The sequence below is a fragment of the Sparus aurata genome, chromosome 10, assembly GCF_900880675.1.
Source record: "Sparus aurata chromosome 10, fSpaAur1.1, whole genome shotgun sequence".
NCBI classification, from domain to species: domain Eukaryota; kingdom Metazoa; phylum Chordata; class Actinopteri; order Spariformes; family Sparidae; genus Sparus; species Sparus aurata.
In genome coordinates this window covers 32,085,278-32,109,073 of record NC_044196.1, presented here as the reverse complement: position 1 = coordinate 32,109,073, position 23,796 = coordinate 32,085,278, and the positions used below count along the sequence as shown (strand labels likewise).

General features: G+C 41.0%; 1 protein-coding gene across 46 annotated transcripts in view; it reads right to left on the bottom strand.

The window, feature by feature from the left end:
- Positions 1-23,796, bottom strand: part of LOC115589468 (receptor-type tyrosine-protein phosphatase delta) — a 365,710-nt gene that overhangs the window by 168,207 nt on the left and 173,707 nt on the right. For all 46 annotated transcript variants that reach the window (XM_030430322.1, XM_030430329.1, XM_030430330.1 and 43 more), the window contains exon 8: positions 19,733-19,780. The gene's annotated coding sequence lies outside the window, so the exon portion shown is untranslated. The remainder of the gene's footprint in view (positions 1-19,732; positions 19,781-23,796) is intronic.

Genomic DNA, 23,796 nt, shown 5'->3' with positions numbered 1-23,796 from the left:
TTGACCTTTGGCATTTACATTCATCATCTAGGGTTGTCTTTATACTTGTACCACGGAATAGTCCATCTTTCACATGAACAGAAACAGCTTGCGTTGGCTTGGCAATTCTTGGTTTTTAATTTGAACGGGGAAAAAAGGAATCCCTGCATAAACCGAGGCAAGAACACAGCCATTGTGTTACGTCCAACACAGCAGAATGTGAAAAGACTATGAACTGTTTTTCTGCGTCTATATTGGTAGAGCTAATAAAAGTATTCTTGGCTGGCAGGAAAATGCAAATGCTGACAAAATCAATGCACCCCGCTGCCAAATCCACAGACACTAGCGAGCAGATTTGGCTCATTTCGCAAACAGGCAATACATATACACGAGCACATGTATACGCACACTCTCACACAGAGACAAATCTGTGATACACTGTGTCCCTATGACCCTCATGCTCCATATGGTCAAGAAGAGGGCAGAGAAAATAAGCACACGGCTCTGTGGGTGACTGCAGCTTGGCAGCCAGCGAGGCCCAGAGGTCTGCGGTGTTGAAGCAACATAGCGATGGTTGGTACAAACCTCTTTTCCGTACCAATGCTCCCGTCCTGCTTTATATACTGTAGTCTCGTGTATGAACTCGGTGGTTGTGTTGGGAAAAAAATGATTTTTCTTTCCTTTTTTGGGCTGGAAATCTGCTCTTAACTGAACCGCATTCACACCATCGTAAAAGCAGCAAAACAAACAAAACATACATAAATCACGCCTATACACAATGCACTGTTATAAGCACAGGCCTCCCACTGGGCACCACATTGAGTGCAAAATGATAGGCGATGATTGAATTGCAAATGTTTTACAAATTGCCTCAGGACAGAACTAGAAGGACACGCAGAGCGCGCAGACATCCGCCAAGGCCGTTCACTTTTTATTCGATCTGTAAGCCCAACCATTATATGTGTGTGGATGTATTTTAAAAATTATTAGAATTGTGTCAAAATATAGTATTGCCTAGCTGAAGTCTTATCATCTCAGCAAGGTTTGAATATTTTTCTTATTTTCTCCTCAGGAGTTCATTGCAGAGAATTTAAAATTGGATACATGTAAGACCAGAAGAGGATGTGTGGTATGTGCCACACCTTAGTTTGACCAAAAAGCATTTTACAGTTGTGGTGATGTTACAGTTGCACTGTTTCAGTCCCTGAGCGCTCTATAATAACTGCTTTCTTTATGAAGTTTGAGCAACTGCATGTATCAGCGACCTTTGATGATGACTGGTGTTTGTGATTGATATATTTGCTGAGGTGTGTGTGGCTTCAAATTCATCTAAACTCGACAGAAACAAAACCGTCCAACTATCTCCAACTCTGGTTTGGTTTGATTTAAATAAATTCTTAATTCACGTGTTCACTTCTAGGCTCTACACATTTTTATTTACCACTTCAGCTCACTAAACGTTGCACTGTTGCTGAGCAGCCACTGAGGCCAAATGCCCTATCTCAAAAAGTGAACAAAAGTGAAAAAAAATAATTTGTGTATCCACCCTGTGATTCGGATCCAGTCCAACATTTAATGGACTCTTCTTTGACCCATTCCAATCTGGCCATGGTCCCACTGACAGACAGAGAAATTTAACCAAAAACATAACCTCCTTCTCGGAGATAATTATAAAGTGCAAACTTAATGGCTTGACTCACCCAAATTACACATTTTCTCACTAACCTCTCATGAGCCATGCAGATAATTTGAACAGATAACAGGTGTGAATGCACCTCTCTGTATGATTTCTGCCGCCACACCAATATGATGGCGGTGAATGGAATTTGGGTTGTTGTGCTCATAGCATTGAAAATTGATCTCTTTTCTTTCTGTTTTCATTGGAGCTCCTTTCTACCAAATAAACAGCCCCGATGAAAACTGTGAAAATATGTTTTTGGCTTCAAGTCGCTGAATACTCCTCATGTTATCAGACATGTGTTCAGTAAGGACATACTGTGCAAGCCATGAACAAAATCACGGCTGTTTTCTCTTACTGCTACCACCACCGCTCCTGCTAGACAGAAGAATTGCTTGACAAATTGCGTGTGTGCCATATTAATATAGCTCCCGTAGCACATGGGATTCAGTCTCCTAGCTCACCTAAGTTGCACTGATGCACTAGAGCAACGATTGTGTGAATATTCAAACTGAGACTAATTAAACCATTACCATCACATCCAAGGCAATATGAAAGGCTGCCACTTTACTTGTGAATAACTAAATAGTTGACTAAATGAATAAATATTCATTCGAAGCAAACTCAGCCGGTGTCAGACAGCTGATTTTCCCCCTATGTTCACTCCTCTTGTCTTTTCCATGGGGATGATGATAGGTGATCGGGTTTCGGGGGCTTTTCGGTTTCTCTCAGTGTGGCTTTAAGCACTCTCTGTCCATTATCAATGTGGAAAAATATGTGCCAATCCCTCTTTTGTCGAAATGCATGCAGCCGGTAGCAAAAGCTTTTATGTCTTTATGTCATTTGTGCCGATGACAGTGCCCCAGAAACATTTTACAGAGTTACTGTTCAGTTTTGCTGGTGGAGACTGTACAGTGCACTTATCGCAAACTGCTGAAGTAGTAATGGGGGCCAGCCCCAACAAAAAGATCATCACACACAAAATAGGAGCATTGGGTGACCTCTAGATGTTTTGATGTGTGAAATAATGTTATTGTGGTACAATATTCATTGGGCGTGATTGGCCATTCACATGTGGCCATATCTTCCAAATGGCTCCCTAATTTGAGTGGACAGGTCCACCATTGGGTCACCCCCCAGTCTAGTCATGCATTTGACCAGGAATAAAGCTGAAATCAATTTCCCCTGGTCTCTCTGTGGGGCCCTTTTCGAATGGCCCTGTGTTTGTGCCTGAGGGAGCACTTACTCCACTTCTGCTGACCTCTTTGTCCTTTCCCCTATGAGCATATCGCTCCCATTGAAATGATAACTGCTTTTCAATCTGTGGTCAAAACAACTGGGCACACTTTTCACAACCCCAATGGCTTTCAAAGCACTTAACCCACAGTTAGGAGAGAATGAATTTTAGGAAGTTATCAATACAGGTCCGGGCATATAGATTGTCAGAAATCAACCTAAATGCTGCCTGAGGTAAAATTCATGTGACCTCTTTGCTGGTTGTCCGTCCATGTCTTTTGGTATGCCGATTTACAAAGTTGATGGAGTTACAGCACGCTACAGATAGCTGCTCTTATCGTTTTACCCATATCTGTGCATGCAATGTAATCATTTCTGGCTGCATTTGCGGTGTCCACTGAAGGTCTTTTAACATCTTTCACAATAAGGCTAGGTCACATCTAGAAGTTAGAAGCTAGAACAGTTATTACAGTAGCTCCTGATGGCTTAAATGTTTTTAGCAGTTTACAAAGTTGAGCTTAGTATGTAATATAGAAGGAACAAATGGAAACAAATACATTCATTCTCAAACTTTGTGTCATATGCGATTGTAATTCAATTACTGTACCACCAAGGAGGACTGGAATCTGTTGCAGAATGGCTCGTTCCAACCCACTGCTTCGGGTAATGGTGTTTTCTTTGCTCGGGAAATGAAATATAATATCATTAAATAGAGATATGCAGAATGAAGTGTCGAAAGATCCATCTTGGGTGCCTGCTCAATCTGTTTGTGGGTGCTGAGTGGCTCCCCAATGACAGATCCAGCTTATCATTGAAACATCTCGCTCATGGAAATCTGGGGATTTGGCTCATTCGACATTTTAGAGATTTATGGTTGTCAATATGTCGAGGTAGGAACAAAGACAGGCAATTAAGGAGAGATCCTCAAGAATGCTGAGTAGTCTATTACTGAGGATTTGTTGTTAGGAACTCTTATCTATGAGCAGCGATCAGGCAACAAACCATTCCTGGCATGCCAAGTGCACGCGGGTCACAAATTTGCACCTGTACAATGATAAAATCAGCCTTGAACACGGCAATCAGCTGAGACTGAAACCATTGACTAGTCACGCCATGGATTCTCAGTGTTTGCACTAACCCCAAAGATAATATTTGCAGTGGTACCACTGCTTTTAGTTCCAGATAGTGGTTAAGAGGGGCTGAGGAGAGGAAAGAATGAAGAGGAAAGGCAATAAAGAAAAGCTTTGATGTTGTCATGCATGATTGTGCGGAGGCATCCTCAGGCTTGTGTCGAGTGTGTTGATTTAGTGAGTGCTGCAGAAACGAGAATACAGATGGCTGCTGGTGCAATCCGGGGCCGGGCTCTGAGAATTAGAACCTCACTCTGACATCCTTTATCGGGGTGGCTTTTCAAATGCTCCAGACATGAGCATTACATTTTGTTCCTCAAATGTGGCACTTTGCCTGTTTAATTAATTTACTTTGGGGTCGGGCCGACTGTCATTAGTGAAAGGACTATGGAAATTGGCACAGCAGGCACGGACAAATCGAACAGTGAGTGTGTTTATTTGTCCTAAAAAACATTACAAAACCAATACGCGTATCCTTATTTGACACAGCTCATGTTTATTCACTGGATACAGTTTTTGAATCTAACTGATACACACCTCAAATACTTTACATCTTTAAATATACATTTGAGGGAAAGTTTAAATTCATAACTTAGCAACTAAACTACTCTCGATTAATTTTAACTTAAAGCATAGCAAAAGAAAAAAAGAATCCACTGAAAGTATGATGTCACTGAAAAACAAAGCACGGCCATGTGATTGCTTGGCAACGACCGCTAATTCTGGTGGCACACATGGGGTCTCCAGGTGTTTGGGTCTTGCCTGTCTCTAATGCAACAGCAGGGCATTCCAAATGCCTAACAGGATTCTGCACCTGAGCTCGGGACCGGAGAGCCAGACAATATGGGGGTGTTTTGTTCTGAAACATCGTTCATGGATCATGCAAGCAGCCACTTAGGCAAAGGTGACAGATGTTTCCCCATATCAGACCCAGGAAATAAATAAATAACTGCAAAGTGCAACAAATGAGTTGCGTCCACTCCATGCGGTGGACATCTGTGCTACAGACTGCCTCTAGTTGTGGCTCGGGTCCCTTTGTTTTAGCATCAACGGATGATTTTCTTCTTAAATATGGTGAAGCCTCTCTGAGTTAAAAACGATTTAAAAATAAAAGAAGGTTCTGTGTGTGTGTGTGTGTGTGTGTGTGTGTTGTGTGTGTGTGTGTGTGTGTGTGTGTGTGTGTGTTTGACATGTAGCTGTTTAAAACATCGTTAACAAAGGACTTTCAAGAATCAATAAACACATTTAAATCTAGGATCACTGTGATGGGGCTGAACTCTTTTTCAGGTAACGCTATAAAAGTGAAACACTTCTCTGAACCGCCAGAATTTAATCAAATATCTGAAATGCTGAAATCTTTCAAAGCCACAAGTTAGAATAAAATATTGTTAAAAACTCGAGTATTTCAAGAACCTGCAGTAACCAGAGACGTGACCTTCGCTGAGTTTTCATTTCCAGTGACGGACAAATTCAACTTGGAGGATTTCATCTGCATGTAAATATTCTGATGAAAGGGGACCTTTATGCTCTGCCTTCTTCTCATCTTTTTTTCTTAATGTGACACACTAGCAGCAGCCTATTGTACATTACACTTGCAAGTCATGCGCATTTGGCTAAACACAGCTCAGAGGCATAATGTAATCAGGGAAGCCATATTCCTGTCGCACAGAGTACCCAGTATTTTGGAAAATGGGATTCAGCGCATTCTCATCAAACCCCTGGAATGAAATATGAATTTTTTTTATAGCTGTGGTGTTTGCTAGAATAATATGCTCACCAGGTGAATAATCACACTGGATGGAAGTGACAAACCAGTGTGCTGTGCCATAAATAAGATGGGAATGGGGCAGAGGAAAATTATTATTATCCCTTAAGGACGGTGTTCTGCTGTTACTATTCTAAAACATAAGACTAGTGCTTATACATATAAATTCAAACTCAGACTGTCTGGCACTTTCCAGTTTCCCAACACTCAAAAGGGCTTTAGATGAATCACAACTGTGATGACATGCATCCCCAAACAGTTAAGCCACTGTTTGATGAATGTGATCCACTAAATACAGTGAATGCGGAATATAGTTGGCAGAGGTTAGCTGTCAGAGGATTCTGCTGGAGTAAGCCACAAAATACCCTGTAAATTCAACTGTTTTCTTTTCTACTAAAAGCGAGAAAACATGTGTCACTGGTTCAGCTGCCAGCATTATCAATGGTATTCAGACCTGCATGCTAATAACAAGACTAAGAGTCTACAGTCGTGCCAACAGCCTCTGTGGGGCTGTATTAAGGCACAACAGCGCTCGGAGATAAATGTTAATAAAAGCTTGCTAACATGCTTCCGATTACCATGCTAAATGCATATCATATATACATAATGGTATGGTGTAATATTTAATATGTTCACTGTGTTAGTTGGTGTGTTAGCATGCTGACATCTGTGAATTAGTGTTCAACAAAGTCCATCTGAGGCTGACGAGAATGTCATTTGTTTTGCAGGTTTTCGACCCGATGACGTTAAAATGGGAAAATTTAAGGGATTATCACAGATATTCAAATCCATCCCGAAAGGAACTGGGCACATTTAACCAATCAAATCAACAGTAAGAGAGCACTACCAGTGAAGCCTATTGGTAAATAAAACTCTTGGCAAAATCAGTCGAGAAAAGCTTTTAATTTTTTCTCTTCTTTCAATGAAATATACTCTCCACTTCTGATAGAACAGACACCACAGCAGCATCGACAGTATGCTAGCCTTGTGAGGAGCCACCATTGTTGTTTTTAAATAGCTGCCTCTCGCTGCTAGTCACACCTAAAACACACACCTAGCTGCCAGTAATTCTGCATAGGACGCTGATTGGTCCAAACCATTGTGGTTCAGCCCAAGCGCCACGGCCTGAAGCCTGGCAACATAGACCTCGGAGATCACATGATTGCATGATCTTGCGAAAAACCCAACTGCCTTGCAGCTCTAAATGACTATAACAAATGTCAGTCATTGGTGGTATGGATATGTCAGTCAGGTGGAACGCCCGACCAACCGACTGACCGACCAGCATTGCCAACCACAGAGGAATGCTGCTAATCCCTCAGTCTGAGGGATTACAATGTTAAACATTTAAAGATTTATACATGTAGTTTCCTCCAGTGTCAAATCACAAAAAAGACTGATGGTTAAATTTGCCCCTGCAGAGCCCCTTTTAGCATTTTTTGTAATGGTAACTGCAAATATGATAAATTATGCTGAACGTACAGCTGGAGACTCAGGGCTTTGTATGCGTTCGCTCAGAACAGTCTGAGTAATATTCGTAATTAAGGTTTTATGCTTGTTTATCATTCTGCTCATGTAAAGGATGTCTCTCCAGTAATTGGAAATTCAACTTCCCATCCTACCAGGGGCGATGTCAAAACATTTACACCTTGGCTTGCAAATCCGATAAGACCAGATTTACAGAGATAGTGATCTCATCTCTGACTGTTATTCACAGATATCTTCTGACAGTCACGTTTGAAGAGGCCACGACCTTCAGAGTTGTTGCTGCGTAATGGAAAGAAACCAGTTTGCCCGAATTAGTGAACCACATCAGAAGGTTCAATAATGGACTCCCTCTATCCTGTAACTTTGTCAAAACAACAGATGGATAGGGAACCTATATCGGTTCAAGTCTTTGAAATGCCACAAAGGGGGCAGCTTGAAAGCGGATGGATTACGTCCCCTTTGAAACTTGTGATTCCACGCCACTAACCAAAGTCTTAAACTGCCGGATGATTTCTGATATCTCCTTTCAAAATAAAAAAAAGGGCAGCTCTGTCACACCAGAGAGGTCGAAGAAATCAAGTGAATCCAAAAGACTGGTAATTCTTTGGTGGGGTCCATTTCTTAAACTAGATAAAGTGTGTCGTCGGAGTAAAAAGAAAAGCCTTGTTTCTCATTTTCCCGAGGTTCCATTCAGCTATGTCTACCTTATCTTCCATCCACAGCCAACTGTATGGTCCAACACTGCCTTGATACGACAAGTGTAAGATAAACTTGACAGATCAACTTTTTCGATAGTCACCGAGCCCATAAACAACTGGGGCCTCTAATCTGATAATCCACCAATGAAAGATTAGGCGCGGGGAGTATTATTGTGTTGTCACTCTTGCTTACAGGGTCACATGGGCTTTAGCTGCCAGGGTTAGACATCCCTCGGCAAATCCCGGCAAGGTGTCACATCTCAGCAGGTGAGGTGTGGCGATAAGACAGGCTGGGGGGGGGGATATTAAATGGTCAAACTGCAATTATCACAGGAATTAATGAGAAATCAAGAATCTACAGGGAGGCGACAGGGTGGCCTTGTGATTGGAGACACGTTATGAAGCCGAAAGGTTGCATATTTGATCCCAGAAACAGTTCACGTGTGTTAATACACAGCTATTTGTATTGCGAAGTATACTCAAACAAGATGGTGAACGACGACCTGCACGTTCTCTCTCTGCATCAGTTGAATTATAGCAAATGTTCTCTATCAGAAACTTTGATTAGTGCTATGGACGACATAAACACAGCCCTCATTGTCTTCCCCTGCTCTTTTCAGCTCGCAATCCTGCTTCACTTTACATTTCTGAACCCTGGTATTAAGCATCCAGGCAGCTCCTGCATATGCTCACTGCTATCTCGCAAGGAGAGCCGGAGAGTCGGAGTAATTCAAACATTCTTCAAACTGCAATTTATTTTCCCCGAGTTGTAATTATGGTCTATTAAAATGCAAATGATGTCAATGGCAGAGCAGCGCTAATCACTCAATGTCTGTTTATGGGCAGTACAGCCACATTAGAGAGAGACTCGCACAGTGGAGACTAAGATGAGCAGAGATCCTCTATCTGTGAAGGATCCAATAAATTAGACCCCCTTTCTCAATGGATGGTGTGCATTTTCTCAAGGGATGTAAAGATAATCTCACCGCATCAAGTTAAATATGCCGAGTTACAGTTTATGATTTCAGATGCTGGCACACTATATCTACATCAGTCTGCAAACAGAATTAACAGATGCAACTGTATATTACTTACTTGCAATAATACGACACAGATTCAATACACCTATTATAATCAGCAAAACGTATTGCAACTTGTTAAGCACCTTACAGCAACATATAGTAACAATATTTAGTTAGTTTGCTAGTTTTTCATTTGTATGTCATGCCAAACTTCTGCTCCATGCTGTGCACCGGCACTCATGAATAATATGCATATTATGATACCTATAAAATCCAATCTGTAGTCCATAAGTAAAGCTTGAGATCGATATAAACTCATTTACTGCCAGATATTACCACTCAAAGTAATGTAAATGGATGCGCACTGCCTCTAATTAGATAACCTAAATTGCCTTTAGCATTTATCAACACTGCTAATAAGCTATGCAATGTACACAAACACAGTGCTTATATGCAGTGGCTGTCTTAGAGTACTGGCACCTTTTTTCAGATATTGGCTATTTAAACATAATTTCAGATTGAATTGATATAGAAATGTACATTTTTGCCTCTGAATTGCAAGACTATAAAAATCCCTTGACATATTTGATCCGTTGATCTTACTGCACGGTATGGGAGTCATTGGGGATGTCACATGTGCAGATTTTCTGCTGGGAGGAGGTCCACATTCAAACATATGAGGTCAATAATTATCCATATTTCAGTGTTTTATTCATGAGCGAATACTGTAGCCACGGGTAGAATGAATGTTCACGCATGTTAAACTACACATGATCTCCTGTTGTCATGGGTCATGTGAGTGAAAGCCAGACAGGAGCCGCACTTATGGAATGAACGCGATGAGCACGAATTACATCTGCGCTGTAACCAACCTATTTGCATGTTCTTCTCTGTGTTGTGCGTGTCATTTTCGGCACACCGCTATTTTATCTCGCTGGCTGATGTATGTTCTGTGCTCCCATCACTTTTTGCTATGCATTGCATCGAGCCTGGTGGGGATTAAAGCTTATCTATAGTACTGTTAACCATATGCCGTGACAACAACCTCATGTCCCTCTTATCTCAGGGTGAGCTGCTGACAAGACATGGTGTTATTAATAATCAAAAAAAACCTCTGAACTGTTCACCGGGATGCAGCCCAAACATGCATAACTGTCACTGAAATTATACATAGAAACCTGAGCCCGGGTGGCAAATACAAGTATGTGGTTAAAAAGCAAGTAAAACTGTGTCTGTGTTTCAATATTAGCGCAGAAAAAAGATGTTAATTTGGCACTTGAGATACAGTGGGGGCATGTTTGACACAGTCACATGCAGTCTGATGGGAAATTCTGAACTCTCTCCAGAAATAAGCATGGTAAGATAACGCTGCACAGAAAACTGTCACCCCGCACACTTAACAAATTGGGAACTTGCGGCCGCGGTAGTGGAGTGCCTTTGTAATCACTGGTGAGAGGATTTGTGAGAATATAAATAGCACTTTCATTAGATCAATACTGTCATCCCTCCTCCGTCGGCTCACATTAAGAGCACAAGCTGGGTAATAATGGAGGACTGGTTGGACACACTCTGTAGCATTCTGTTTGATCATAAGGGGTGGTGTCCCCTAGGGCGCAGTCTCTGGCCTGCTGATAAATTCATCTTTCTGACTGTCCCCGTGGGAGCTCGCCAATGAGTGAGGGACATTGACTTTTCATTAAGGAGATCACTGCATTGGAAATTGAATTTATTTTGGGCTTAAGAACATAACAGAGCTGTTTGCGAGGCGGCCCGACAGCCACAGAAGTACGCCGGTACACTGGAAAGCTGATGGAATGTTTTGGTCGACTAATAACGCTCCCGTGTTCCCTGTAGTGAGAAACACACAGGTGTCAGGAAACAACATGCAAAGTCGAGGACTCTGCTGTTATTATTGGATATAGTGCGCTATAGTTGTTCTTTACACTAGGCTGTTAATGCTGTTAGCCTAGTTTGAAATGATGATAGCAGCCCGGGGCATATAAGAACGCTGCATACAGCTACATACAGAATATATTAAGAGCTGTTGACACACCCAGCAGGCTTTGCCGTATAATAGTATTTGTGTATATATGGGTTATTGCATTTGGCACAGCCTAGAAGCAGAAACACACACAGACGTATTTCTCCAAAACCTTTAAAATATGGGGAGTTTTGTAGAATATAATTTGTACCAGAAAATCCTCGTAACTGTCTTTTTATTATTTTTAAGCATGACACAGTTTTTAAAAAAAACAGGTTCATCAAAATGACTTAAACTTATACAATGCGGTAACTACATTTATGTATACAGTATATAATCGTACTCTTCCAGTTCCATTGCAGGGGATTCAGTGTTAGTCATCAACTGCATTTCACCACCTAAGTGCACGAAGGTTCAGCAAAATATCAAGGGTCACTCTCCCTCACTGTACCCTCCGCCTATGCAAAGCTTTTACACTTGCTGTAAATTTCATCAAGGTGAGCTAAAGTGTTTACCCCATTAATTTATTTCAGCTAAAGCCAGAGCGCTGACCCATAAAATGAGCTAAGATAATACTGACCTTAACATGGTCTTCTGCACATGGAGGTAATTGCTAAGGCTCCAGATCAATCAATATTGACTTGCCAGGTTTTTTTTTTTTTTTTTCCCCTCTCTTCCTCACCCACTACTGCTTGAGCTGAATGTGTAAAATTGGCTTTAGATGGATGGAGAACATATCCCTGATAGTTTAACCTTTATCTAGCTAACATGTTCACTTATCTGTACCATTATAGATTTTGCCAGTCAAGCTGTTTCACAGCAAATGTGTTGAGTGTTCAAAGACACAGTCACAGTGTACAGGCGGGCTAATTGTGGACTTAATTCTCTTGAAGAATTAAAACACATACAATACAACTCTTACAGTGGTTAGGGTTAAAAGCATGACAGCCATATGGAGACTTGAAGCAGTAACATTTCAACAATAAATCACTGAAAAAAAATGTATGCACACACACACATACACACACGAGCAAACGCACGCCTTTACATCACAATCGCTGTGTACTCTGAGGCATTTGATTTCTCTTTAATTTTTCAAGGTAGGGGCACAGACTTAGCAGGCATTTCCATCTTGACTTGATAAATCTCACAATCTTCTTTTCCCTGCCACACTGAAGTAATTTATTTTCTATCTCTCCGAGCTATATTTTCCAGTTAATATTTCATTTTTTTTTTTCATACAACCTGACAAAGGATGCCACAAGGGATGATAAGAAGTCTGAAACCTTTGCACTCCCGCTCCAGATACAGGATTTACCTTGAGAATTTTTTCGAAGGAATAAGACCTCTAAAATAAGCGAGACACTTAAAACAACATCAATGTGTTCTTTTATAGCAGCACGAGCATCAGCTATTTCCCATCGTTAATCATTAATGATTGATGTCTGATGTGAGTTTTGATGTGCGTTTAATAAAAGTTCATAGATGACTGCAGCTAACCACAGGTTTACAGCCCGCATTGAGTATCTGATGAAAACAACCAAATAACACGTGATAAATGCGTTTTTCCCCTGAGGTAAAGATCAAGACTGGCTGACTAGAGCCTCTATTTATAGAGGTTTTTTTTTTTAAAAAAACAGCAAATCCTGATTGTGTCACTCAGACCTATTTTCATACCCAGTAGCTAAAGATTTGTCATTCACATGCCACGAATTTGCTCTGTTTGGACTGGGGATGAACACTGTTGCATGAAAACTATGATCTCAGAGATTCACAAAGCCAGTTTGTATTCTTCGCAGCAGAACCAAATTACACGTTCTTTGAGTGATGGGTAGCGTCGTCCTTCTGGCTATTCAACTCGCCCTTAATTTGAATTTGATAAGATTTCTGTTTGAGACATTGTTAGGCTAATGTAAATTTGGAGGGAGGAGGAGAGCCTACCGCTGGCTTAACTTTGATGAGGTGTTAATATCTAATATCAAAAGCAGATAAAACCCTTATTAGCCCCAGTGGTCTTGCTAGAGTGGGAACTTATTACACAGAGGAGATGAGACGAAAGCAGATGAAGCAATAAGACTGCTGGGGGCTTTGTTACATGTCCTTAAGCTTTCAGACGGGGTCAACTTAATTTTGTGACTTAAATGCTGAGGGTTTACGGATGCAGACAAGCTGACATTGTTTGAGAGATCTAATTCAGACTCTCATATTTCATAGACTGCAAACATCTGGGGGATTACAGTGTCTCAAGCCAGAGGCAGTTTGATAATCGGTTGTCATTTTAGGAGTTGTTTGCCCGTCCCAGCTTCGGCGGTTTCTAAAGGTCTTTGGTTCAATCAAATGTTTGTGAGATTAGTTGGCTGCACTCCTTTCAAGAACCATTTCCATGTGGGTTGGATTTCAGTGTTTGCCTTTGGGCTGTCATGGTAAAACACTGAAAATATGCTGGAATACTGATAATTTTGGACTGTGAAAGTTATTTTGAAAAAAAAATCTCGCCATGGTTTTGACGGCATTTTTTGGTCAGCAAGAACGTATACACACTGTAAACTCCAATTTATCATTGAAGCTGGATCTATACTGAGGATGTGTAGAGAATTAATTACAAGTCTAAGAGTCTACAGCCATGCAAGCAGCTCTGTGAGAATTTATGTAGGCACAGCAGTGCTAACGTGCTAATGTTTAGCAGGTAAACATGTTTTCCATCTTCGATTAGCGTACTAGCATGCTGACAAATGCTAGTTAGCACTCAACAAAAGGTATCGGTAAGGCTGGTAGGAACTTGTGAACCTCATGGTGATGCTAGATGAAAGTCAAGGGATCACCAAAACAATAAGGATTCATTTTGTGCCCATCTGTTCAGTAGATATTGAGATATGTCTGCACACACCAAAGTGGTTGAGCAACAATACCTGCATCGCTTTCCATCCATCCATAAAGAATAGTGTTTTATAATTGGACTTCTTTGTGAATGTGAATTTGGTTTCACCATTTTTCAAAGCTTCTTAACTTCCTCAGAACAGTTGATGTTGTCAGTAGTTTAACCTCATTAAGTATAAATGCAGCCTTACATACAATGCTGACTTGTAAGGCATTGTAAACTCCCTCCCTAGACCTCTACAGAAAGCACAAAGTAAGCAGACTGTTTGTATGCCACTAATCAATGCTTTGGACCAAGAGGAATGAGCCTTTGACTCACTGACTGAGGGACGGCATCAATACAAAACGTTCACCCTAAACAAGTCGGAAAACACCTTGGGTTCCAGCACTATGTCCCATTGATTTCTGTTCAACCCGACGCGGATTCTGCAGCATTTAGACATTTAATTCCCTTTCAAGCAAAGTCATTACACAGCCGAGCATTTAATTAAGCAATCACGGCGGCACAATCTGAATGATTCAGTGTCTAAATGAAGGCCAAGTTGGCAGAGTCTAAATGTGGGCCGAGTTGGCATTATTGTGCCTTTACAGTTCCTAATGAAGCTGCCTCTAAAAATCTAAAGATTCATGGAAAAATCAAATGCACTTCTTCATCATACAAGCCCAACAGCTCATCAAAAACAGCTCCGAACATCCCAAAAAAGCTAACATTTTTGAATTCACACTCAATAAATCCACATAGTTACACTCCTAATTAAGTGTGTTAAAGGATTTTTTGAGATGGAAGGAGCCAGGTATTCACGGCTGACCTATTTCCTTCGCAAAAGAAACATTATTTAAGGGGCATGGGCACAGATGTGTCTGAGGATGTACTGGGGAGGTGTTCTCACCTCTCCACGCCTCTGTGAACAGGGCGACGCTTTATTATGTCTGGATGCGGCCTCTATGTGCTTGGTTTGCTTTCCCCCAAATGAGCTCGGCTGTAGTGACATTGAAATTCACAAAATGCTTACAGTTGGTCAGTCAGCAGCGCTTCGTGTGCATATCGTAATGAACTTCGGATAACGGCAAATACAGTACTTTGATGCGCTTTAATTCTCGCAAATCACATGAATCAAGTCTTTTCTCGGAGTTGATTGCCTTGCCACGCCGTATCAGCACTGTTTATCTAAAAACAATTACCCAGAAAAATAGGAAAGCAATATTTAGCACTCTGTGATTCATTCATTAAACAATGCTATCAAAAATGGCAAAACTCCTGCAGCCAATACAAAATAGACAATTAAATCCATGTCCCACTGAAGCAGTGTGGACAAACAATGCCAACGAGTTTATGGCCTCAAATAACAAATTGCTCGCAAATTTAAGTCTCTGGTAAAAGGAGGATTCATTTCATGGCAGGTTTGCCACTGACGCTGCACAAACCCTGTTCAATACAAATGCGGTGTGGTGGTCTGTGTGATTCTCTGTCACTCTTCTTCTTCTCCCCGTAGTGGGCGAAGTGTGCAGGTGGCACCAAGCACCTGCGACTGCACCTGTGTGGTTTGTGTCACAGTATGTTGGTCTCTTGAAGCCATTTGTTCCCAGCACGTCGGCGAGCTCTCTGCTGCTACACGCATAAATTGTCCCGGGCTCTTCCCTTGACAATTTTATAGGAACAAATGAATTTAATCTGTGATTGAAAGCAAATCACATTGTCTATGTGGATGTTAAAGGAGCAGTTTTGATGAAATGTGCTTGTTTGTTTTTTGTTTTTTTGCTGAGACTTACATAAGAAAACTGATCTCATGTCTCTTTTATGGTAAATATGCGGATTAGCGAAGGCTAAAAACTTGAGAAAATAACTAGCCTGGCTCTGTTTTGATGGAAACACATTCTACCACTCTATTCAATACCAATCTGTTTGACGAGCGCCTCTAATGCGTATTGATTAACACTTTGTATCCGGCAGGGACCAGTTGCCTCCAAAACAATCCAAAGCTGGACTGTTGGTGTTTATTTGGCCCAAACAGCCAATGTTCCAACTACAGACATTAGCTGTAAACACCACACATGTGTGGTCTCTCTTTTTTCCTCCAATTTCTTTATGTTTATGAAGCCGTTTCATAAAGCTCCGGCATTAGTGTAAATTTTTCCCCTCAAACGCGTCGGAACAATTTCCATCAGCTCGCCTTGCCCTGGGCAGATTAGCGTCCGATAATGTCTTCATGTTGACTTTGTATGTAATCACTGCCTGTACAATTCACTTTGCATTCTGTCTGAACGCACAGTTCCACCTCAGTTTTTTTGTGCAAATTAAACAAACAACATATAATATCTTCATCACTGAGCTATAGAGCTTGTAGGCAGATTGTGTCACCTCCAGACAGAGCCAGGACTGGCTCGCCTTTTATTTTTCTCCCTGTTTCTAGTTTTTTTTTTTTGCTAAGCTAAGCTAACCTGCCTCTGGCTCCATGTTCATAATAACTGCACAGGCATGAGCGTGGTATCATCTTCTCAGCCAACTCTTGGCATGAAAGTGAATAAGAATGTTTTCATGCTGTTTAGAATGAGAAAAGATGGTGTATTGTTAAAATGTATACAGAAAAATGTAAAGGCCAAAAGTGAAGAGTTCTCCCTTGATAATGACACCTGGTGCTTTTCCGCATTTTTAAAAACTCTATTTTCCCCAAACTTGAACTTTGACATTCTAAACTGCGACTACAGATGTTAATCAAAGTCAAAACTTAATCCAGGCCTGATAAGATGCTCTATTTAACAGACCCGTTTTAGCAGGGGGGCTCGATCAGGTGAAATGAAGAGGAACTGATTGCTTGTGGTGATTGTGCTGATTACATTTTAATTTTAAAACTTTCCTCCTAGTTCACGGACCCGAACAGTATAGCAGACAATGACATAGCAGGCTGAGTAAATGCCAAGGTGTCTCATAGGCTGGCAGTGAAATACCACACTTTTTACTTTAGATGTGTTGAAGTTACAGAACTGTGGCAGAATGTGGATTTCGCAAATGGACCAGCAATGCTCTACTCTAAAAAAATGAGTCTTTCTTACTAAGTATAGACTAAAAATTGACTTCCTGTGTGTAGTTATAGCTATTTTTCTACTTGACCGACTCTTTCCACCTGTCTTTGGCAAAAGCATAAAGTCACACTGAGTTATCTCCATAAGATCTGAAAGCAGAAAATGCAATTTTAATATGATCCTTTATAAAACAATCATGTTCTGTAGTTCAGCTTTTCTGACTGTGGGCAGAATTCAGAATGACTGAAATCCATGTTGCATTTCCCCCGCTAGTCAAAACATTATGGATGCTTGTGCTACAGCTGTCATATAAATGGCATTTGAAAATATGCGATGAAAGGCATTTGCATGAAATACGGCACGGGATAAAGCATTAGCATACTGGGAGGGGGTATTTGCAATTGTGTCCATGCCCTCTCTTGGAGATGACAGATCGGGCCGTGAACGTGCATGTGAAAAAAAAAAACACCTCATAAGCTACTAACAGGAATTTAAAAATCTAAATGTGAGAAAAATAAGGAAATATTAATATGTCGAGAGCAGATTTGTGCCATGTTTACATAAACACAGTACTTAATGCAGGTCTAGTAGGCATTCAGTGCAATCACTGTAAGCATGAATAACCTTGTGCTAATCTAAGATCACATGAGGACTGAGACTAATCCATGCTATCAAACCAACGTGAAACCTCTCCCAATGACAAAAGTGGGAGACCGACAAGTCATTTTATGAAATCACATCGAGTTTTCAGAACTTTTGCATCCTAGTGGGTCTAATATCATGGCAGAGATATCAGTTTAAATCCAGAAAATTGCTCTTGATCTTTTTTTTACATCATTTTGCACCTTTTCCAATTTGTTCTCCCAAGATTTGTGTCTCGGTGCGACACCGCAGATTTAGGAGCTGATGGTAAACTGACTTGCCGTCTTTCTGACGGAGCTGCAGCTGTGAAAAGTTTACTGTGAGCCAGAAGACTTCAACGTCATTCTCCTTTACATTTTGTGGCTAAGGCATGGGTCATGAGAAAAAAAAACCTCCTGGGTCTTTTTGTTTATGTCCCGTGACCAGATAATCATCATCACTTCAGTCGTATTGTTTGAAAGGAAACAAGGAATCATACGTATAGTGCAGTTTCTAGCTTTAACAAAGCTTTTCTTTGTGGAGCACTGCAGCAGATTATCCGTCTCACATGGATGATGTTCAAAGTAAATGGTCGTAAAATCATTTTATGAGCATGTGCTGGCTCGAATCCAGGCTCTCACTGTTGTATTTGGCCCTATTAATGTATTGATACTGCTATTGTTCAAAGCTGTTCTCCTCTGGAAAGGAGTGAGGAGAGTATAACATTTTGAGATCAGAACAAAGATGACCAACATTTGGCATACCGACATACCGAAACCTTGAAGATGCACACGTGTGACCAATTTACCAGTCATAGCATAAGGCCTACAAAAAATACAATAAAATGAGCGAGAGGGTAGCATGCTTACTATTGACTGGGGATGCATCCTATTTTTATTTCCTAATATTGCTGCATTGTTAACAATAAATCTGCATTGAAATCAGCAGGAGGAGCGCCAGTTAGCAGTTAGCTGTTAGCAGCTGGTGGGAAGCAGAGTCCAGTGGTGTTGAGGAAATGAGCAAACAGCTATGGAGGTAATTGCTGACAGTTAACAGAGCCAAAAGAGCTAACAGCTAAACACACGGCAGGATGGAGAGTTTCTGTCCAGGGGTCTTTGAATCAACAATCCCAGCAAATCCAGCAGAAATCTTTTTTCTTTTTTTCACTTGAAGTTCTAAAACTTAATGTGGCACCACCGCAAACTCTCTGATGATGGCCACAAAATATCAGTCACGCAGATATATATTTTGGAGGCCAATTTTCCAGTCAGTGGTTGGTTTTCTCTCAACATGAAAACCTGATGTGTTACGTGACCTTTTGAGGTGAGGGCATCAGAGAGAAGGATTTTGAGAGTTGAACATTATATTATTTCCTTATAACGCCCTCATGATCCATCTGTCACCCCGTCTCAATAACAATGAGTGAACACATTCAGCCGGACAATAGAGCTGGATGGGTTACTCTGGCTGTATGTCCCTGTTGACATATTGTGCTATTAAGGCTAAAGCTAACATTTAGACCCAATATGAATTAAGTAGGTTTCAGGGCAATAAGTATATATTTAATATGTGCATATTCTGTGTCGTGCGCTGTATGTGAGTCCGCGTCTATGTATCTAGAGGCGTCATGCATGCATGTAACAACAAAACAACATCTGACAGTCAGTCATTAGTTTTAACAAGGGCGATGAAACAAAACATTTAATTTGTTATATAGTCAAACTGCATGTTTCTGAAGCTGTTTGCTTGTGGAATACAGTAGCTGTGTGCCTCAGTAAAGATGTCAAGGGCTGTTAAATTTGTTGCAGTTATGACTCGTGTTTTGTCTTACACTTGCTGTAATACATTTGACAGATGTAAGGGCCTATTCACTGACTGTGACAAACAGAGTGCAAGTCCTACAGCAAATATCAATCAGTGCACCATGAAAATGTGGCATGATTGATGAATATTAATAACTCAAGCCGGGAACTGCAGGCTGAAACTGGAACCCAAGCATATTGTTGTTTGAGAGCAACTTCACGTATATGTAGAATATATGAGGAAGAAAAATACGGCAGTGATGTCATTGAGGCTCCTACATATTCAAAATATCCATCTCACATCACCGATCTTAACTTACCTGTCCTCTTCACCTCCGCCAATATCCAAATTTGACTTATAATATCCATTATAAAACCATACAGCTCTAAAGATAAACCACAGAGAGGGAAGTCAAATCCTCAGAGAGGCTTACCTTGAGGTCGAAGGTGTGAAAGTCATGGAACATTCTCTCTCCTGAGACCTGTGACAGAGCGGGGGAGGGGTGAGACGTCAGTCATGATTAGGCCGCAGTGCAATTACAGAGCAACTCCTCTGACAGTGATTGATCAATGAGGAACTCCCTTAATGAAGACAAGGACTCAGGGGCTCCCAGGAGCAAATTGGCAAAAGTAAGTAGTGGGAATAGTGTCCCGGATTGTGAAGGCACTAAGAGGATCATCCCATCTGTGGCGGCGGTTTGGTCATGGCGGAAATACAGGTGAGCGTCTGATATCATACGGCTGGAACAGAAGCCAGACTAAAGTGGGACTATCGAAGTTAGAGGATGGTTTTGTCCGTTATTGCCACATGTTTACATGATATGCCAGCATACTTATTGATTCTGACCAAACTCTAGTCCACTGTTTCTTCTCATGATAATGGACATTTAAGTCTTGATTCTGAGAACATCCTTTGTGCAGTATCTGTTCATAATTAATCATTCACGATAAAATGTGGAGTCATATTTGTAGGAAACATCTAATCCTCCATTATCAAATTCAAACCTGTGTCCCCAAAATAAAAGGTCCCCATGTTGACTACTGGTCTGTCTATGAAGCAGCCCCACATTTGGTTAAAGGGACAGTTCCCACAAAAATAAATAATCCATATTTTTCCTCTTCCCAGTTGTGCTTTTTTGTGCATCATGATTGTTTTGATGTCAGTTGCTGAGTCTTAGAGATATCGGCCATAGAGCTTTCTGTCTTCTCTCAAATATAATTGAGCTAGATTGCCCTCGGCTTGTGGTGCTCACAAGTGCCAGGAGGTTAAATTTGAAGAAATCAACAGCAGTGTATCTTTCTAGAAATCAGGACCTCGTTATGATAATCAGCAGTGTTGGGGTCAGTTTCTTGGAGGAACACATTTCCTCCCTACTGAACTACACCCCACTACTCTATCATTTCACAGATGGAATCAGTTGATGAGGACAACATCTAGTGCCGTCACAAGCCCAAGCGTCTCATCCATGAGTAGATGCATTTACCCCTACAGTTGTCATGTCTAGATGGATGAATATTACTACAGGTAAGTGGAATAATATGTATAACTGACCTCGGAGCGAACTGTCTCTTTAACATCTTGTGCACGAAGGCACAAACTGATGAAGAACTCAGTCCTGTTGCTGGTTTCACATTGTGTCTGAGATTGGAATTCTTCCTGAAATCGACTTCACCGTTGTTCTTTTTGCATTATTTCATTTTTTTTCGAATGGCTACATTGGTGACATCATGTGCAAGGTTGTCGAATAATTGTTTCATTTTGAGTTATTTCATGAACTGATGACTTTTACATACCCCACAGATCAATACCCTATGGGGGTAGCACGGTAGCTGGCATAAATCTGGGCATGCAAGTTTGAAAAAAGAGCTGTGGCTCCTGTTTCATCATGCAATGTGTAACCATCTGACGCTGCTACACTGCAGAAGCTTCTAAATAACAAGAGAAAAGCTTGAGAACTCTATTGTATATCTGGTTAAGTCTTATTGCACAGAGAGCGATCGATAAGTTGACAAAGATGGGTTTTAGTTTGTTTTTGTGTTTGATTTCATTAGCCAAACACCCATGAGTTCCAACCCAATCCTCCGTGGTGCTTTTAACTCTGTTACACAAAACAGGCTGAACTCGAGGGCCACTTAAACACGGCTGCCTCAGTTGGACTGTCAAGCACAGCCTCATTGTTAAAACACCAGAGAACGAGGAAATCAGGCCCTTGAGGCACAAGCTTCATATGCCACTGTGTTGAAATTCAGTTTTTGATTCAGCCCTGTAATAAACTCCCCGGAAAAATCTGGGCTGCCTTGTTGTCTGACCTACCATAAGGAGGGACACATTGGCTTGTGTTCTATTCATTCCATGTACGCAGGTGAGGAGGGTGCCTTCCTAAAAAAACAACAACAACCAAAAAAACCCCACTCCTTTGAGGGAGACATCTGACTGGAGCTTAAACCTTTTTTTCTTTTGCAAACTTCACGGCACAGACACACACACACACACACACAGCACTTGCTAACACTTGATGCGCATGCACACATGGACAAATCGCAAATAGATGGATACAAAGAGACAGCTGTTCAAGCTTCAAAATTATTACATGTTTCCATTCATGAATGTTACACTAGACTATAATTACTGGGAGTTGGTTCATCCAGATAAGCAGTAGGCGGCATCAATTCTCCAGTGAGTGCAGCAAACAATACAGAAAACATTACAAAATGTGTATTGGTGTATATCTCGGTGATCGATTTAAAAAAATCGATTGCCAGAGGAAGGACTAAGGTTTGAATAGAGAGGAGGCAACCTGATTTCTTTCATCTCTCGAGAAGCACAGAGTGCTTCATCTTAGCGATTCCAGCTAAGCTCACAGTGCGGCTGCGAGTTCATACTGTACCCAACTAAGACTAGTTCAAACACGATGGCCTCCACCTGCTATCTCTCCACTTGCCTCGAACATCAAGATTACAGAGCTCACAGTAATGAAAGTAGGAAAGTCAAACACCCCTCGAGTGCACTGTGCCATGTCGTTCTCTTCTCCCAACTACCTTTCTTTTAAACAAAGTATGTTCTTCTTCAATTCATTGTCTAGTTCTGTTCGTCACCGATCATTTGGTTCTTTTCTCTGTACACCTTTATTAGTTTTAATAGATTTCCATTCATTTTGCCTCGTACTGCTTATCCTTTGAGCACACCAGCTGTATCCTCATTTCACTGGCTGGTGTTGCACTTTGGTTCCCATAGAAACCAGTCGGCGTGTGGTAGCGAGGGTAGAGCACCTCTGTAAGTGTCTTTAAAGTGGCCGAGATATAATAGATTCCACTGTACGTGTGAGCAGTCTCTGCTTGGACATAATTGCAAGTAATTGGTACTTAGGAAACGTGTTATGTAGCATACCTAGGGATAGAATGGGGCGTTCATATTTAGAGGCATTTGTGTGCAACTATGAACATTGTAGCACCATAGAACGATACATTCATGCTAGTACTAAAAGTGCATATTTGTTTGCACACCACTCCGATGAGCATTTCAAATTCCATATAGAAGAGTTCATTTAACATCTTGCAAAAGACGTGAGTGATAATTGTTGAGAGATGTTCTTTTTTTTTTTACCCTGGGGTAGCATGCATCAGATGCAGGAGCTCTCTTCAAACACCAAATGTACTCAGTGTACTGAGAGAAACAGCTGAAGACTGTAATTGCTTGAGGTGGCATGAAATCAAACAATGGTTGAACTACCCATTTGTGTACATCAAGGTTACCTTTACTGAGGGAGATTGAACATCGAAAGAACTACACCACCAAGGACTACATTTTGCTGTATGACAATTTTGCTTTTTGTGTGATGAATGTACACACAGTTCATCATGTCTAGTTTTCTGAATCACAAAAGCTTCTATTTAATATCCAAACTGGTTGGAACCATTCAGGAATCTGCTATAAAGGTTTAATAACCAGCCTTCTTCTAAATTTGGATTCATATAAATTCAAGGTACGATGCTATCAGAGATTTTCAGACACGACTGACGATGCAATTACATTTTTAATACAGCATGACGATCTCAAGTCCTGTGCTTTGACAGTGACACATTAGCCAAACCATATTTTTTTCATCCCATCTTTTATTAACTAAAATTTCACCTAGCGATTTGCATTAGTGGTCGACAGTATAGAATTAAGACCAGAGAGAACTGTCTGTTTTGATTTCATTTATTTCCAACCTAATAATGTAGCCTATTTAGCCTTTAAGTCAAACAATTACCCTTTTTTTTTTCATTTTACCCTCTCTCTTTGTCTTTCTATCCATCTCTCTATAACTCTAAGTGACTGAGTATGGGGTGAATTTAATGATTTGATGTTAACAGTGAAATGGGTCCTTGGGAGCTTCAACAGCTGAAAAGAGCAACCATTTGGCCAGCGGACCTGCTTGCCTCAGCACTTACTGGCACACGTTTAAATGTTCGGCTTTCACCCGGAATGGCCCACAAGAGGCCTGAAGGGGGTTGA